The sequence below is a fragment of the Gasterosteus aculeatus genome, chromosome 15 (assembly GCF_964276395.1).
Source record: "Gasterosteus aculeatus chromosome 15, fGasAcu3.hap1.1, whole genome shotgun sequence".
NCBI lineage: Eukaryota > Metazoa > Chordata > Actinopteri > Perciformes > Gasterosteidae > Gasterosteus > Gasterosteus aculeatus.
In genome coordinates, this window is record NC_135703.1 from 11,238,011 (window position 1) to 11,257,068 (window position 19,058).

General features: G+C 46.5%; 1 protein-coding gene across 2 annotated transcripts in view; it reads left to right on the plus strand.

Moving 5' to 3' along the window:
• Window positions 1–3,918: 3,918 nt before the first annotated feature.
• fndc3ba (fibronectin type III domain containing 3Ba) overlaps window positions 3,919–19,058 on the plus strand; it is a 73,912-nt gene continuing 58,772 nt past the window's right edge. The window contains exon 1 of one of the 2 annotated variants that reach the window (XM_040199976.2): window positions 3,919–4,044. The gene's annotated coding sequence lies outside the window, so the exon portion shown is untranslated. Of the gene's footprint in view, window positions 4,045–4,200; window positions 4,435–19,058 lie in introns of those variants that run through there. The other variant, XM_078089637.1, reaches the window with a different exon arrangement.

A 19,058-nucleotide genomic window follows, 5' to 3' on the forward strand; every position in this document is an offset into this window, starting at 1 on the left:
ATAGTGATCTTATAATTATAGATCTCCAACACATGCAATACCGAATATCAGTTCCAACCATTTAAAGCCACCATGTGCAGATGTTTTAGCCATGCTAGCGGCTCAGCTAGATGTGGGCCTGTTAGCATTATGCCTTTAGCATACAGCATCACCGTGCTGCTACAGCATGGTGATAATCGCCTCCTTCGAAAGTCTCCTGATGGCGTGATTTTAAAATGAAACAGACCCACGGGTCAAATGAAAACGATTACATTCACTGTGTTGATCATGTCTCTCAATATGCATGGCTCCTCTGTGTGCTCAGCCACGGCGTCCCTTTTTAAAGGCAAAATGTCATACTCGTGGCTTTAATTAGGAATAACATTACACGACTACGGTAATTATGCTCCTAATGTTCTTGCATAATTGACAAGGTATCTACTTGTGACCGATTAGTTTATATGTGTGATTCGAGCATTATGAGTCCCTATGTGTATTCCCAGCTCATTGCCAAGACAATAATAGCTTATAATGGCTTCGATGACAGGAGGTGTTTAAGTGGCAAATCAGATTGAGCTCATTTGAGGGGGTGAGCGATAGAGAGAGAGATTGGCAAAAAGACAAAGAGAGAGAGAGCGAGGGAGGAAAAGAGGCATGCCTGCTCATGTTGGTGTGAAGAGAGATTTGGGTTGACTCCTTTGAACTCATGATGAGCCAAATTCCATCCTAGTACACACACACACACACACACACACACACACACACACACACACACACACCTACACACACACACCAGCAGCAACCACCATGTTCCATTCAGGTCTTTTTTTTTGCTGCCAGACGCCCATTATCTTCTATATATCTATATCTTCTCTCACCTGGTGTCTCCAACTAGCGTTTTATCGCGCACACACCTGACCCGCAAGTAGACACAACATGCATTTATAAACACACACACACACACATACACACACGCATGCAAGAGCGAGGCTGAGGCGTAATCAACGTTTACAAAACCACATGGAAGGGCCGGCTGCAGTCCAACAATCTCTCTCCCTGCTTTCTCTGCTCCAGAGTACGGATGCACACATCATATGCCCGGACACATTCCACTCACTTCAAAGACCTCTGGTGAACTGAGCTAGCAAGATTATAGGGAGCGCTCGCTTTAAAGAGCCTCAGAGAGAGAAGAATCTGGGAGGGAGAAGGGGGGGGGAGCAGCTGCGTTGGTGCTGGTGGAGTCTTGGCCCTGACACACACGGTGGGGGAAATAGCTGCTCCCTCCGTTCTTTCCTCATCTCCTCTCCGACACGGATCTGATCTAATGGGGACGGGCCGTCTGTCAAGTGTCTGACAGGTCACTCAGGGTTGCAGATCGTGTGTACAGATAACTTTAAATCGATGGGTTTGTCTTTTTGGTTTACGCGGTTCACTTTACAAAACTGTGGGAAAATCTCCCTAAAATTGAGTTGCAGCGCATGTTGCACAACAATCCGCTTCACACGTGTTTAAAAGTTCCTTCGCCCTTCCCAAAATCATCTGCTTCCCTTTATCTACGTTGTCTTTTTCGTGATCAATACAGATGTGACAGAGGAGATCAATAAGGGATAATATAGATTCCGCTCATTAGTGTATTGCAACAAATAGTTTGAATATTATTGTTAATTCAACTTTTTGGACCAAGAAGAACAAGAAGTCCTTAATGTGCTAAGAGAAAGTTTCAACATGCACATGTCCATCATCTTTTGATGGAGATCATGTGATGGAGATCATGCATGCTCCGGCACATACTGAATTAAGATTGTCTTTTCAACTAGAAACACAGCTAGAAACTGTTGACACATTTCCAAAGAGTGGAATAGTGGAAATATTCAATTAAAGCTAAACTTCCATCATATTATTAGTGAAAGGAATGGAATGTAGTTGTGAGCTTTTCCATTCCTGCTTTATGCTTTTATGATGCTTTTAGAATGAAACTATTTCTGCATTGCTCAAATTAACTTCCACAAAATGTGATGGGACAATTAGTCTGTTTAAGTAGTATCATAGTATCATACACTATTTCTTAGGGTGCTCCAGAGTCTGTGTGCACCACAGTGTGTTTACATGATGGTATAATTCGAATGTGGATCCCTGGGACAGAATCTTTCTCTGTGTCAGAAGGAATCCGTCTGCCACATCAATTGCCCCTTGAGGATGATTTGTGTTTGTTGAATAGACTTTAATTTTATTTAATTCCTTATGGGCACACTGTCCTGATATAATGCCTTTTCCCCCTAATGGCTCAGAATTACACAAGTGGCTGTTTTCTTGCTGGAATGTGTGTGTGTGTGTGTGTGTGTGTGTGTGTGCGTGTGCGTGCGTGCGTGCGTGCGTGCGTGCGTGCGTGCGTGTGTGTGTGTGGAGCGAAATCTAGAACTCAGGGGCAACGGGTGTATTTGGCTGCTTGCTTACTGAATGAAAGAGGCAGATCACTGTTGGAGACAAACTTGTACATAACAAAGTTAAACCAGGATAAGAACTATTTTTGGTTGTATTTTCTTTTTTGTTCTGTAGCTTAGATTTTAAAAAAACGTATAAAAGTTACTATTATCTAACGATCTGAACCTGTCAGTGAGTCTTATGTTGATGTTATTGTGTAGTTATACTCACTTTTATACAGTTTTCTGTTGATTTCCTGATTTAAATCCCATTTTAGTTATGAAATGCTCGTGAAATCACTCGAGATAAGTAGATGGTCCTTCCATCAATGTGGGTTTGTAATGGAACCATGCAACAGGTTTAATGCTCTGATCCGGACATGTACTTGTCGTGTTAATGTCTTGATTCCAAGCGCCAACACGTCCGGCTAACTTTCTACACAGATAATATCACTGCGCGTGCTCAGTTAAAGTAAACCAAATACTGTGTCGCTACATGTCTAGATATAATCTTATTTTGATACAATCTATCAGCAGTAGATCTGGTGATGATTGAGCGCATTGGTTGAAGGAACTGGTCATAGAGATTATTCATAGAATATTTTACCCAACACAGAACCCATGACGGCTTGAGGAGGTTTTCTGCGGAACTATGTGACAGATTCAGAAACAATTTCCCTAATTTTTAACTTTTTGACCTGTAAACTGAGGGATGTGGGGGTCCATTGCAGCCAGCAGAGGGACTTTGGTCTTTTCTCTAAAGTGTGTCAGGGACACTGGGACAGCGATCAGTCCAACCTGAGGAACTATAGGTCATGTCTCATGTTATACTAAAGCCCTTTTTCACCAATACCGACAATCATTGATTTGTTTTAATGTTTATCTTAATTTAATGAAATATCGGCTGAATGATCAATGTGTGCAAAGGGACACGGGTCAAGCAAGTCATCTGCTGATGTAGGTTGTGGTCTGCAGGGGTTCTGTGTCATGATGACAGATAAACACAAACCAGCCTAAACTGGATTCAGCTTGCTTTTGTTTGCAGAGTTCACTACCCACCTTGGCCTGGCATAACAAAAATGCTCTAGGACACAACATTCTTTTCCATCTAAAAACTAAAGTAAATAGCAATGGTAGTAATATTAGAATGTTTTTTTTTCTACCTGTACCTGATCAGTGGTCACCCAAAAAGATGAACTGAAATTAGAGTTGAAACAGTTTCCAAATATGTCCAGATGGCTAAAAAAATCAGAATTTATATAAGGCATTTAATGTTAATATCGATACATAAATGGATGTGATGAAAAATAGTGCATCATAAATAGTTTAGTAACGGTTGAAAATCCCCAAATCTTGTTGCCTTTAAATTACCCACCCTGTGTTAAAAGACGCGCCCGCAGATTGCTTCTTCCACACAGGTGAAGCAGCAGCCCCGCCCTCTGTGTCGTTCTCTTTTTCAACGCGCGGTGTATTACGGTAAAAACAGAAGGAGGCGGGCTCCGACCTACATGTGCGTAGCGTTTTGATTGACATGGCGGAGTCTCCCAGTACGCGTAGCGCCGCGCCAGCAGACAGGCAAGACCCGACCCTGGGAATAAAAAAACACGCAGCCGCGTCCGTTTGAAGATTATTTTATTACAGCGAGGTGAGTTCTCCTTACGCTTGTTTTTCTAAAAACAAACCAACTAGAATGGCGGCCGACGGAGTCGATGTTGAAAAAGTTTTAAAAAGTGCTTGTCTTTGAGTCTGTGTGTGTGTGTGTGTGTACGCGCGCGCGTGTGTGAGAGAGTTTGGAGAGCTGACGCCGGCAGTCTGGGCCACTTGGCCAGCGCAAAGGAAAAAGGAAAAGCGGCTCCTGGGCGGCCGATGTGCTGAAATCGAAACTTTTTTTGGGAGGCAAAAACGTTAAAACGGGTCAAACGCTAAAGCTAGAAGGGTAGTTCTTTTTCCACGAGTGGATTCTGCACTTTTGTGGCACCCGATTGCGCTGCTTTCCCGAAAGAATGTGTTTTCGTCTCCGAGGACTTCGGATGGAGTGAGTGCGCCACGGAAGAAAGACTTTTTCTCTGCGCGTCTCTGTGTCTCTCTTTGCCCGTTTTCTGCAACTAAATCGCAATCGTTGCGCCGCGACTTTCCATCTGGAAACAATGGTCGGTCGTGTCGCTGCTGCCCCAAAAAATCAGGAAATGAACACTTTTGCGTGGCTGGAAAATGACTCGTTATGGAAGATGCTGCGGCGGTCACATTTGACAGAGGTGGAGGTGGTTGCGGGGTCCTTTGAATTGGCGCTATAGGCGGTAATAATGCATTGGTGTAACTGTTGGACAGCGGTGTTTTCAAGCACTTTCCACCGGAGTTTGTGCGCCTTTATGCAGGAAAAAGGCTAAAAAAAACCCAACTCCAGCATATCCTAGCATTCCTTCCAGCCAGTCTCCCTCTCGCTCCCTCTCTCTTTATCTCCCCCTCTCTCTCCCTCTCTCAGAAATGACTACGTGTCTGTGTGTTTGTGCAGGGAAGACAAGTCTCTCTCTCTCTCAGCCCCCTTCGATGCAGACGTGGAAATCAAACATTGGTCTCCTGCTTGTGAGCGATCGATTATCCTCCACGTAAGCGCGCAGGAGAAGGGTGGGGGGGGGGGGGGGGACAAGAGATGTGGCTGCTAGATGCACGAGATGACTCTGGAGACCGACTTTGGTGGTTGTGCGTTTATTAAAACTAATTGGGAAGCTGTCATGATGAGGGAGGGAGGGGGGGGGGTCCGAAGAGCAAATCTTCTGGATTCGGTGGGCACATTGGAGAATATAGGCTAATGAAAAGGAAAAAAAAAAAACCGTAACACTTTTCTGACACACTCACACACATGCGCGCGCTCCCGGCTCCGTGCACTTCTGTTTTTTTTTCTTCAGGAGAGAATGAAGAGAAGGAGAAATCCGATCCCAAATACATGACGTCAGATAACATTCCTTTGTAAGAAAGGCTGATGTGGCCATGCATTTTTTTCTTTCTGTAAAAAACTGATATTGGGCGTTAATTCACTTTGGGTGTTCCAGGTTGGTGGGACGAAAGGATGCGTTTAGAAGGCTTCTGGTTTAGAGCCCCAGAAAGTTTCATCTCTGCAGCTCCAGTGTGTGAAACAGTTGCCGAAGGCGCTGTTGGGTTTTGCAATTGACTCCCAAAGTCAACTTGGTTGGTGCACTGCAGATGACCGATGAGTTCGAGCCATATTATCGAAGGTGTGTTTTGTTTCACGGGTTAAGTAATGCACCTATACCCCTCTTAACACACGGCCAATGAGGTTTATATCACTGATGGCTGACAGTTAAGCCTCTTTGCTTTCAACATTTACATTTTCACAATGAGAATGTAAACAAGGCTCCCAGGCCGACTTTTGAAAAAGTCCCGAAAGCCCTGTTCTGTCGTCCTCGCATTCTTGGCAAATTCGGTCGAAAGTTTGGATGAAAAAATCTTATTTCAGCATCTGTAATGACAGGCCTCTGGGTTTTTTATGTCTCTGCACTGTATGTTTGAGTTGAGTTGGCGGTGTGGAGAGCCAGGAATGCAGTGGAAGAGGATCTAAAACAGCATAATGTAAGCAGGGATTTGCACCCAAACTGATGCAATAACACGCAAAGTGAATTTCCTCTACCAATTTGAATCCGCCTCTTGTAAAATCCCCTTTCTCTGTGGTTTAATATAAAAAAAAAAAAAACCCGCTGCGATTCTATAACATAAGAGAAAGAAGGGCGGTGAGACCGGAGTCAGGTTGAAGGAGGGGGGCCATTGTCGCTTTGGCCTTTCTCCGTGTTGAATGGCGCTTAATGCAACCATCCGGCTTCGTCCCACAGGTACGACTCATTCAGCTGCGTCCGTCTGGCCGACGGTGCGTCACGACCTACACGCGTAAAAACCCGGATTGGTTAATGGCTGCCAGGAATTCTGAGTGTGTCATTAGAAAGTCCATTAGTTGGGCTTTCTCTGATAGACGGTTTTACTGAATGTAATCAAAGTTTCCCAACCTCCCCTTTTCTTCTCTAGCGGCTGAAAATACTCTGAGTTTTGCCTCTAATATTCCGAGGCGGGTTATTCTAAGCGCGTTGAGGAAGTTGTTGGTGTGTCTCATGAGGACTTGTGATGCCGTCTGTCTCCGTGTGACCTCAGGCACGATCTGGGGCCGCCGGTTTTCTACCCGCAGCGGCCTGTGGTTCGCTGTAAGACCTTCAGGTACGCCAGGTCCAGATGGGGTCAGGGAAGGGACAGGACGAGTGTGTCACTTTGGAAACGTTATTGGAAGGTTCTGTCGTCTTAGAGCCAAACCCACCTTCCTTTGCATTACTGTGCATGAGGGCTTGATGGTTATTTCTGATGGGAATTGCATTAAGCCCAGTGCGGTCCCCCAGTTACTGCTTATTCTGCACATAGTCGTCCCCAATGGCGATAACCTGCCCGTGTCTGGGATCCTTCCTCTCCGTCAGTCGCTGTTTCTCCAAGTGCAACAGGTGTGTCTCGCAGAGAGCTCGCAGGCGTCTGTCTTTCTGTGGGCGAGCGGCGGCTTCCTGCTTGTTTTACTTATTGGCGGGTTGGATGCGTGGCGGCGTTCTTGTTTCTGCGAGGTCGAGGGGTTGGAGCCTGAAGTGCAGGAGGAGAGTTTCCGCAGTCACTCTTCTGCCCCCGATGACGCGGAGCGGCGGCGGCGCTTCTCGCTGTGGCGGTCGGAGCCGTTTGGCTTGAAGACTGTCTTCTGCTCCCGGGTGATGGAGTGCAGCGGGTCTCTAGAGGGGACACCGGCCCAGTCTTTCATTTCTATTAAACAGCATAAGCTTGAAAACATGAAATGATCGAAAATAGTTGCAGATAAATCTCGTGTCCACCAATTCATTTCTTCAGCCGCGTTGAATACTGCCACTACAGCATGGAACGTTTCTCCTTGTGATGATGTCACCGAGGGCCTCCGTGATGCTGCTCTTCTCTCAGGCCGTGAATAGAACCGACTGTCTGTTCGACCCAACGCGGCCCTCGTTATCTACTGCTTGATGCTTTCGCTTTCAATTCCCCGGCTTTCCCTTCCCTCTGCCTCTCGTCTCCGCGCTGTCTCCCCCCCCCCCTGCAGGCTCTCTCCCTCCTCTGTTTCCTGCTGGCTCTTTCTCTCCCATATGAAAGGTGGCTTTTTTTTTGTGAAGTATCCCAGCATCTCGTGTTTGCTTGGCACAGAGCTGTGATGTTTACCCTCCTCCTCCTCCTCTCTCTTTCTATCTGCCTCCCTCCCTCCCTCCCTTCCTTCCTCCCTTTTTCCCTTCCTCTCAACTTTTTTTGCCGTCTCTCATGCTAATTTCCTGCATTGTTGATTGTTGATTTTAGAAGAAGATAAAATAACCTTCTCAACTGCCTGTGTCCCCCATTCCCCGTCGCTCGCTTCCTCTCCTCTGTGTCAATTCATAAAATCTCAATTAAATCAATCGTTTGTGATCATAGATTCATAGTCACGTAACGTCTTTTCAAGTGAACAGTGCCATTGTAAAAAGGGACACGGCATGTCAACAATTTTCAAAATCAATTTATTGCATTCGTACATTTTCAAGCGGAAAAACATGGGGGGATTTTGTGAGGATTTTCTCCGTTTCTCTTTCTTGTTTTAGCGCCAATCGAATATTTGTTGATTTTCAACTGAAGCAAACTGAAGATGTCCCCTTGGGTTTGAAAACTCCCTCTGCAGTGTGTTGGACATATTCCACTATTATTTAAGACCAGGGTAGTTGTGGCTTTACTTTTGTGTAGCAGAAGATAAGTAGTTAAAATAATAAGTAATGGTTTGTTAACATAAAACAAAAACGTCCCGCGTAGCCAAGACTTTCCCTTTGTGTAGAGCTGATTTCATTCGCTGCTCATCCCTGGGCGGCATTGAGAAGGTCTCGACAGCGCTGCATCGCACAGGAGAATTTGCCGATTAGAGCAGCAGATGAGGAAATAAAAATGGTGACAAATAGATAACGTGTTTGGAATCCGGTAATTAGGCTGCCAGCCGGTAAAGTTTTGTGCATAGATGCACACGTGCAGGAAATCGGTCCCGCCGTGCACAGTTCTTGGGGAGCTCGTTGAAGAGTGTGTCTGTGTGTGTTTGTGTGTGTGTGTCGGTGAGAGAGAGAGAGAGAGCATGTGTGCACAGTCAGCGTGCACCTGTACACACACAGAGCACCAACCTAACACACATGCATGAAACACACACACACACACACACACACACACACACAGTTAACTTGCCTGCATTAGCACGCTAGGCGAGTTGACGTTGCTAGTTGGCAGGCCTGTGCCGCCAGACGTTAACGGCTGTTTTTATGCCCGTCTGAGCGTCTCGAGTCGCCCGTGGGCTTTGGGTTCATGCGCATGGAATTGAATCCGTAACCGGTTACAATTCTGATTGTTATTTAGCAGAAATTGAAACTCTTGCACACGCTTTTAAGTATCCTCTCTCCGTGGGTACGTAGTGTGTAGATGTGTGTGTGTGTGGTACACATGTCGCTGGTAACGCACGACCAGTGCTCAAGGAAGAAGTAAGTGTTCTTTAATGCCAAGCCACACATTTCATTGCCCCCCCCCCCCCCCCCCCCCCCCCCCTCCCTCTCACCCCTACTCCCCCACCTCCAAGGCATGCAGACACACTTCCACCCCCTCCTCTCACCCCGTCTTCCCCCACCCGTCCCAGCCCCACATACCTATCATTTCTCCTTCTGGTTAATTTGCCATTCACAGGCCATTACCAGAAGGACAATCAATTTGGAAACGCTCATGGACTCAATCCATCCCATTTAATTCTGGGTAGTTTTCAAAACCACGCAGATTGTATTTTAAAACTAGAAGGAAAAAAGCTAATAGCTCATAAATGCTGTACCATGTTTACCAAATCCAATAGCAACTCTTGCACTACTTGACTAAGACATCCATCAAATCATGACTTAAAAACAGGTTGATGTCAAGTCCTGCACTGAGTTAAGGGTTGTTCAAAATGAGGGACCACTGCGGGCGGTGGGAAGTCGGCCTCTTCACCTTCCGAGTGCAGCTGATGAGTCTTTGCAAGCGTCATTATTATGGGAAAAAAACATTGGTGCAGGTTTTTAAAAAGAAAAAGCATTTGTGAATGATCCGGCTTGGTGTGAACATGGCCGCCCCTATTTTACCTCACTTCTCCCCTCCTTGCAGCTCAAGCCTGGACCCCCCACAAATCACTAAAACATCCCTAACACACACACACACACACACACATGCTGGCAGAAACACTCACACAACCACATCCCCGAACCAGTGTGTGAAATCCTGAGGCTGATTGAGGAGGAGGAATGTGACCTTGTGACCCCAGGCTGTGGGGAGGGGTGTTATATATGTGTGTGTGTGTGTGTGTGTGTGTGTGTGTGTTTGATGTTAGGGAGCAAGTGATTGTATGTACACTTTCCATTGGTTTCTATTGCTAGAAGGGTCCTTTTCTCATTTTTTACCGCCATTAAGTTTTCTTTTAACGGCTTAAACATTGCGCTATACACACGCACACAAACACACATTCATAAACAACTACAACAGTTAGTCATGGAATTAGTTATGGGAAGTGGCAGTCATCCATTCATTCATGATTTTGCTCTGTTGTGCATTTAAAAGCTGTCTGTGTGCACTTGTGCGTGTGTGTGCGTGCAGACTCTGTTGTTGTCTTGTCTGTGAGAAAGGAGACAGGTTTCTCATGTAGTTGTGACTAAATAGTCTTTCTCTCTGAGCAGCCACACACACTCACCCACTGTGCAAGCTTTTCCATCACCCATAAAACTGATACACTGAATGTCTCTTTGTGATTTGTCTCCGTCTACATTCTTGTCCATCCAAGAAGGTGAATTTGTACATTTGTCTATCCGCGTGCGTGTGCGTGTGTGTGTGTGTGGGAGAGAGAGAGAGAGATGGAGAGAGGGGGAGGATAATTCACTTCTTGACTTGGCATCTTAATTAAGACTGGTGGCATGCGGCCCTGATGGGATTCGGATCTTCGGGGCAGAGACGTGCTGTGTGTGTGTGTGTGTGTGCGTGCAGGTTCTGGACGGCAGCAGGTCCGCTGGCAGGGAATCCGGGCCCGTTGTCTGGACGCCGTGGTCGTCCACCTTCACTCCGCCTTCTCGTAACACGGAGCTGATGGTCGCAGGTCGTGGTATTTGAAATAAGCGGTGACACGGAGGAAAGTGGGCTCACACGAAGAAAAAAAAATGATGACTTAATATCTAGCATTATAAATTATACACGCTATGTCGCGAACCTCTTACTCCAAGCCCACTTTTTAAGGATTGATTGTAGTGATTGGCTACACATTTTATTTTGTGTTTAGTCAGCTGTATGTCACAATCTTTTGCTGCATTGACATTAAAATGAGCAAGATGGAAGTCATTGTAGTTACTAGCTGCTGATTGATTGATCAGAAAACCTGGTCAACCTAGTTTGACATCATCTAATGTCATGTTTTCTGAAACCACTATTCTATTAAGCAGAGAATAAGGGAAAGAAAAGCATTAGTTGTCATATGTTAGGTACACGAAGCCATCAATTTTGGCAATTTTGCAGCTGTAGTTTAACTTTGTTTTGTAGCATTGGTGTTACTCACTACCAATACAACATTATGGAAGTTGATTCAGGCATTATTTGGTCTTTTTCTGTCCCATTTCAGAGAAGTATAAAACACATATTAACCCCTCATTTACTGTAACAGATCATTCATACCAAGTTGATTTGATTGAATTCAATTCCTCTAAAAAAAGACTCTTTAGATGAAACACATTAGACACATCCATCTTTACACCTTTCTCGCTCTCTCAAAAGTTTGGACACACTTTCCCACAATGAGAATGACTGAAAACAAACACCGACTAAATACTGTGTCCCGAGTCTGATCCCCGAGTCTCTTTCTGCGGTATGAATTTGGGTTTTGAGGTTTTGACTCCAGGGGCCCTCTAGCTCAGATGTCTATTGTGGATTTTACTTTAAAGTTTTCCCTCGGTTAAAGACAAAAAAAGAAAGAATCCTGTGCTACCAGAAGCCAAACCATACACTAAACATGCTGAATATGCATGTGACTGTTCGTCACGAGGAACTGTAAGTGATCTTCGGAGCTGTTGTGTGGACGGTTTAGCAGCTGGAGTGCATTGCTGGAATAATTGTCCGCTGCTTGCCAACTGGGACACAATGTTTGGTGTGTACATATGTCTATATATGTGTGTGCATGCTTGTTTCTTTGTAATGGAGTTCAAGCACACAATTGGTGTGTGTTTATGAGTGCGGGGGGGCCGGGGGGGGTGTTTGTGTGCGCGCACGCCTGTGTGCCGATGTGCACAGCGAGGAGGAAGTGGCTGTGTTTGTTTAAACTAAGCACGCTCAGCCATGTGGGACAATTTAGCGGGAATGAGAACCCTGCCCCCGCCACCCCCCCGCCCTCCTCTCCACCAACCTCCTCCCCCACCCTGCCCCCAGAACCTTCTGAAAGGGCGGCTGTCTTTTGAAGGCCGAGGGCTTTTCTGGGAAGTCGACTTTGTGTGTTGGGGTGAGGATGGGAGATGGGAGATGGGAGTGGGGGGGGGGGGGGGGGACCAGGTTAATGTTAGACTTGGGAAAGATAGATGGGTTTATACTTTATTAGGGCACAGTATAAAAACCACCAAATAGCCGCGGAGTGGAGGAGGAGATGACGGAGCAGAGGAGGAGGAGGCCAAGCGCTGGTGCATGGAAGTCATAGTGTAACTAATCTTCATTGGTCACTGGTTCTTTCTTGTGAAAAGCACGCAACCACCAAAGTCTCACACAACACGGCCGCGGCCTTATCGGAGTCTAAAAAAAGGATCCAGCTCTGCGGGCAGGACCGTCCTAAGGGCTGTATTATGTGGAACAAACTACATTACGCAGCAATAGGAAGGAAGGAAATACTTAAGAGGAGGAGGCGTACGAGGACACACGGAGGAGGCGTGAATGAGGATGTGGAGTTAATGCAGCTCTGGTGCCGTAATTCTGTCATGCTTGCACAATATTCATGTCCTGTCTGTCATGCAAATGGGAGTCAGATGCACATGTAAAGCCTCCCGAGAGCCCACAGCGTTCATCATTTTGGGATTCTGTGTGTGTGTGTGTGTGTGTGTGTGTGTGCGCATTTGAGAAGGACAAAACGGACCGATAAAGAGAGAACGTTTGAACCCGAGTTGCTTTATCTCTCCATGGTTAGAGAGAATTACCTTGAAGGAACAAGTTGTTCTTGAGACGCATGTAGAGACTAAATGACTACAGGACTGTATGGTTTTCTCCCTTATTTGTTATCGAGCTCGTATGTCCTGACTGCGTTCACGTCAGCATTTGCTCAATAGGTTAAAGGTCAGTGGGAATGTTGGTGGTGCACCTGCAAGAAATGGTCTTGGTGCTAAATACATACAACTATTCAAAAATATCTAATTGTCTTTGAGTTGAAATCATACCGAACAACCCTATTTAAGAATACCAGCAAACTATCCATGCGAAGGCGGAGCCCAGAAGGTCTTGTGCGTGTGTGTGCTTCTTCCCATCCTGTCGCACTAACCACCAGTCAGCCCAACTCAGCCTTTAGTCTCCTGGCTTGTCCAACCAGCCTCCCTGTGTGTGGCCGGGCTGAGCCTGGGAGATCCGGGGCGTTAGGGAGGGGTTTGCTGGGAGCTCTTCTTAGACTCCGTGCTCCTCTCTGGTCTGCAGAGCGCTCAGCCTCTCTAGATCGATGGGGAGAAGTCTGAGCTGTGGAGAGAGCGAGAGAGAGAGAGAGACTTGGAGGAGGGAGAGAAAAGTCTGGAAGCACTGACACAAAAAGGAGTGACTCATGCTCATGTGCTTGTGGGAGAATAGCCACTTCCTCTGTATTTAATACCAACACAAACAAAACAGCATTGTTATCAAGTCAGCCTGGCGTTGTGACCAGACTAATAAAGAGCTCGTCAGTGCCGGAAGAAGTCGCCAGAGATGTTACTGCCCTTGATGAGGCTGATATAAGTAAGGAGGACCATGACATCAGTTTGAATGATGAGGATTTGTCCAGGGTGGGTTTGTGTTTGTGTGTGTGTGTGTGTGTGTCGGGCCACCCGTTTGTGGAAACGGGCCTTCATCTGCAAATAAAAAGAGTTCTCAGTCGAAAGAGAAAAGAATGCGGGTCCGGCCGTCTTAGCTGATGTAATTGGTCCATAAAGTCACTCTGTGTGTGTGTGTGTGTGTGTGTCAGCTTTTGCTCTTCAGACTGCCACACAAGGACGTGAAACCTCGTCCCTCCTGTTCCCATCTTTCCTCCTCACTCAAAGGACCCGTGTGTAGGTCTCTGGGAGTTACGCCGCTGCTACGTGGCTAACGCGGCTACGTGGCAATCATTGCACTGTCAAAAACCTCTGCTGTGGGTTTACTGCCTGCTGGCCCCCGGCCCAACGCATACACAGGCACACGCACATACACAAACACACATGGCCGGCCCACAGGCGTACAGCTGCAGGAGGGAGGGCCCCGCTGGCAGATGCAGACATCTGCCGGAGCTAGCCGCGCAGTCCTAATTGTGAAGCCAGCGGCTAACGGCTAACGCAGGGCTGCAACACAGAGTTGATTGTGAGTTCTCGGCCTTTATGAACAGCCGGGGCAAAAAAAAAAGGTAGCAAGCGTGTTTCAAACTGTTCATTTTCAGGACTCATTCAATTGTCTCTGTCTCTTATATACACACACACACACACATTCTTGCTCACTGCCTGCTGTCTACGGTATGACAGGCAGCACTAATGTTTGTTCTGGAGCAATAACACAATTAGGATTCCACACATTTCTTTCTCCACACACACTCAACATGCACCCCCCACCCCCCCACCTCCTTTTCCCCTCTCCCCTCTCCCCTCTCTCCTCTCCCCACTCTCCTCTCCCCCTTTTCTGTCCTTTCCCTCCTCAGGTAACAGATTGCCGTATTCCGCCATGTCCAGAAAGGCAACAGATGCTATTGATTTAATAACACCAAATTGCTTTGTTTTTGACAAAACCACAAAGCTGTCCAAGTCACATGTGTGTGTGTGTGTGTGTGTACTTTTATTTTTGGCACTGTTCTTTTATTCGGTCCACTGCTCTTCCGCTTCGGGTCCGAAGGAGGTGATCTTCCACCATAAACCAATTAACCTTTTCCTCCTTGTCTTGCTCAAACACACACACACACGCGCGCATACACACACACACACACACACACTCAAACTACAGGCCCTCCGCTCCTGAACTGAGTGTAAAACAGCCATTTCCTCTTCATTTTGTTCACAAGGAAAGCTGATGCCTCAACCCCCTCCTTGTGCCCCTCTTCTCAATTTCCCTCCTCTGTCTCCTTTTCTTTCTCTGCACTCCCTCCACTGTCTCTTCACATTTCTTTCTCACTGACCCCCCTTTTGTGTTTTTCTGTGCGTGCAAGGTGTTGTCTTGATCCTGTGTGCGCGTGCGTGCGTGCGTGCGTGCGTGTGTGTGTGTGCGTGCGCGTGTCAAATTATGTAACTGTATTCTCTCCCTGGGAACGGGCCGCTGCTTCTTTGAGCTCCGCTCCTGACTTCCTCCCGCCCACCGCCTCAGCAACAGCCTGTAAAGGGAGCCCTCGGTTTCCCGTCAGCCAGTGGGAGAGGGCGGCTGTGTTTTGACAGGGCGGCGGAATGCGAGGGGGGGGGCGGGGGCGGTGCTCTTCCAGGAAGTGGATGGCAATAGTCAGATCCCAGAGACTTTAGCCAGGCCACTTACTTGGCACACGGAAGGAGATTCTCATGCAAAATCCACTTTGTGTTTGAGTTGGACATTCTGCGAGACAAACCCGATCATTACCTAGATCTCAAAAAGGCTCAGGAGGAGAGCGGGGTGAACGTAGATGTCACCGGCTCATCTGTAGATGGATGGATGGGAGGATGACGGGGGGGAGGAAGGCTTTACCCCGGGTGTTTATTTCATGTGTGTGTGTGTGTGGAGGCTGAGGGATGGACGGAGGAGAGAAGTGCTGAGCCTGTCGTTTAGAAGGCCGAGTCCTGACATGTCAACGTTCCGGCTGCACACCATGATCTGCAGAAACAGATGTAGAGGGAACAGGAAAACATGAGGAAATAAAAAGAGGAAAGTGATTCTAATGAAAGGTCTAATCCAGGGAAAGAATGAATTCATACCGATCTTCTTACCTAATCAGGGATTCACTAAATGTAGCATGACAGCACAGCATTTTATCAGCCACTAATAACAATATTCAGGGATTTCCTGCGTTTTCGAGCACTAACTGTGTGTTGTTGATGGCACCTCATCTGCCTTGAGTTATGTGCGAGACGCAGGCAACCAACCGCATTTAGCCTTGGAGACTCATTTGCATTCTCAAAAAGTAGAGCTATCTCATTCATCCGGGGAATGTGCGACGTGGCCATGGCAAAACCTCCAAAACTGCAACCTTGTTGTGATAAGGATAACAGTGGATTGCAGGAAAATTCCCGCGGCGAATAGGCGATGATTGTTGTGATGATTAATCCCAGACCGCTGGGGGGAAATTCTGCGATCTGAGTTGCATTGACATGTTCGTCTGCGATAGTGATGGATCAGACGTACTCCGGCTCACCTTGTTTTTGTAGAGGTGTCCTTGAGAGAAACAATGGACGCATAATTGCTAAAGACAACAGATTTTTTTTTACTCTACTTTGAGGGACTTGTTCGGGTGATTGGTGTTAATATCCAGAGACAATGACACGATCGATCCATGCTGCATTCAAAAAATCAACAAGGCTCAGCAGCCTTTAGGAATTCTGTGGCAATAAGTGGCGGAGGCTCATTATTCACCATCAGATGTGTTTTTTTGAGGTGTTGGATCTCATTCTTCTCTTTCTTGAAGGGAAGCTTGTTGGTACAAGGTCTGCAGAAGGAACGTGTGCGTTTTGTATGTGTCCGCTGCATTCCACTCCACCCGTCCCGAGTTCTTCTTGTGGATGACATATCATTACCGCAATTACAGGGCAGGAAGACGGGGACCATACACTCTCTCACACACACACACACACACACACGTGCGCACAGAGGCGTGCACATACAAACTTCTGCACAAAAGTCTGCAGACACATTTTCAAGCCAAATGCATGAAGGCAAATTTAAGAATAAGCTGAAACTTCCGAAACTTTGCCTCTTTCAGCCTCTCAATGTACACCCCTCTTCTCTCTCACACACACACACACACACACACACAGACTGCATACGTGCGGAAAGCTGCCAGCCGACGTGGGAACCCGAAGAGGGTCCATTTTTTATAAATCCACTCTCTGTCTTTCCCAAATGTGTGTGTGTGTGTGTGTGTTCATGCTCCCCTCGGAGTGAGCACACGCACAACATTCCTTTTTGCCTTCCTTTCCTCCCTCCTCGCCCTCCCTTTTTTTCTGCATCTCCCCTTTCTCCACCCCACCTCTCTCTTTCTGTCTCTTCTGGTAAAAAGGTACTCTGTGTGTGTATGTATGTGTGTGTGTGTGTTATAAAGAGGGCGAGTGAGAAAGAGCGAGCAGGTCTCTCCTAGACTGAATACCTTTTGTAAAAGGACCTGGGGTTGAATGGGAGTGGTGTTGGTGGCAGTTTCCCACCATATTTAGAAGCTGCCCCCATCCCATCAGCTCCAAACACGCACACTCACACACGTACTAACCAACACTTATGCACGTGCGTATTAAATGCCAGCGCAGATTAAAGTTGTCATTTAATCAAATGGATTTAAAAGGGACTTCAGGGTCAATGTTAGTTTGGCGCAAACTGTGTACACGTGTATAACTGTTGTGTGTGTGTGTGTGTGTGTGTGTGTGCACGGCAGTGAATAGATACCTATTGAGTTCTAGACATGGACACCTGAGCGCATTCCTTGCTGCAGAATGAAGAAGCGGATACCTGCACCTCTGCTTCGGTTGTCTCTCTCCGTCTGTTTTATTCTCCATCAGTACAGGAAGCGAATGCACGCTGAGCGTGCTTTATTTGTATGAGGCGATTGCCGCGGGTTCATTTGTCATGCTCATAACTATTCCGCCGCAGAATTACAGAGAAACACGTTATCTACGTAGCAAAAGAGTTCAGTTTCAGTTCTCTCTCTTGTTTCTCTTTTTTGTTGGGAGTAATTGTGTTTCTCTTCTGCGTTTTTAATCGCAGTTTCTGGTATTTAAAGATGGCCAGTGTGTATTATTCTTTAACAGCAGTCCGAACTCTACCCCTGTATTTAGCAGCCCAACGGCAACTACTGCCTTAGTTGCAGGGCAGTTTTTCTGTGGTAGGAATCAAGAAACCAAAATCAGAACCAGCTTACGTTCCTGAAAGTGTTCCCAAGTTCCCTGGAAAAGTTGTGATGAATAAAATGGTGTAAACTCTGTCTCTCTCTCTGTGGGTGGAAATTAGTACAATATGTTCTGGCTTCTGCGCTACAGAAATTTTTGTTTTATTAAATGAATTTTAATGACTATCAGCCTCAAATGTGTCAAGTGTGCACATTCTTTCTCTGTTTCCATAACTGGCGGCCGTGACTGTTTCTCTCTTGTTTGAGTGGCCGAGACAACGTTTCCACCATATAGAGCTGGCTGAGTACTTAACAGCACAGGAAAACACAAACTAACGGATAAAACCAGCACACCTCGCACTCTGATCTCCTCTATTTGCAAGACTTAAAAAGCAGCGGTTGACTCTGAGGAATACGTGTACGGCCGATCGGCTGATGTTGGCCTCATGTAACCACGTGGCTTCCGTCATTCTGCTGGTAGAAAGCAGGGATTTCATTTCCTTATGACATCAACAAAATCTCAGGGGTTGAAAGAAGAAGCGGACATGTGATCAGTTTCACACTTCTTGATAGAGTTTGAGTGAATAATTCGTTCATGTGCAGAAAAGGCACAGTGCAAGTTGGTAAGAGAGCACAAGAGATCATTTTGTTTTCACACAACATTTTTCGTATCTTCTTCTCCTTCCTTTGGCATGTGTGTGTTTCTGTGTGTGTGTGTGAGTTATGGTGGGCAGGGGCAGAGAGAGAGGTGTGAAGCCGTCGGCTGGAAGTCAGTCAGACAGTCTGTTGGGTGGTTGTGAATATCCATTATGCTTCATCAGGATGGACAAAGTGGAGTCATTGGGCGTGTGTGTGTGTGTGTGAATGATGAACGGCTGCATGAGTAATGACTGTTGTGTTGTGAGGTTGGAGCTGCCCCTGAACATGGACGGCTTCTGTGTGTGTGTGTGTGTGTGTGTGTGTGTTGCATCTCTGTGTGGGTTTTGGTCTATGCATCTTTTATGTTAGAGAGGCAGTTTCCATGCTTATACTGAGCTTTCTGTCTAATGACACAGACACGTGTACATGCACACTCGCGCTCTGTCTCTCTCACACACACACACACACACACACACACACATAAAAACATTCATGCACCCACACAAGTGAATGATTGTTTTCTGTATTCAATATGGAATTTTTCAATTTAACATTTTATCCCTACTGGGAATCGACACCTTATTCCTCCCACATTCCACAGGGCAACGGAAACCTGTGTGTGTGTGTGTGTGTGTGTGTGTGTGTGTGTGTGTGTGTGTGTGTGTGTGTGTGTGTGTGTGAGATTTTGGGTGTCCGTGGATGGCGATTTCTGAGGCTATCAACAGCAGCAT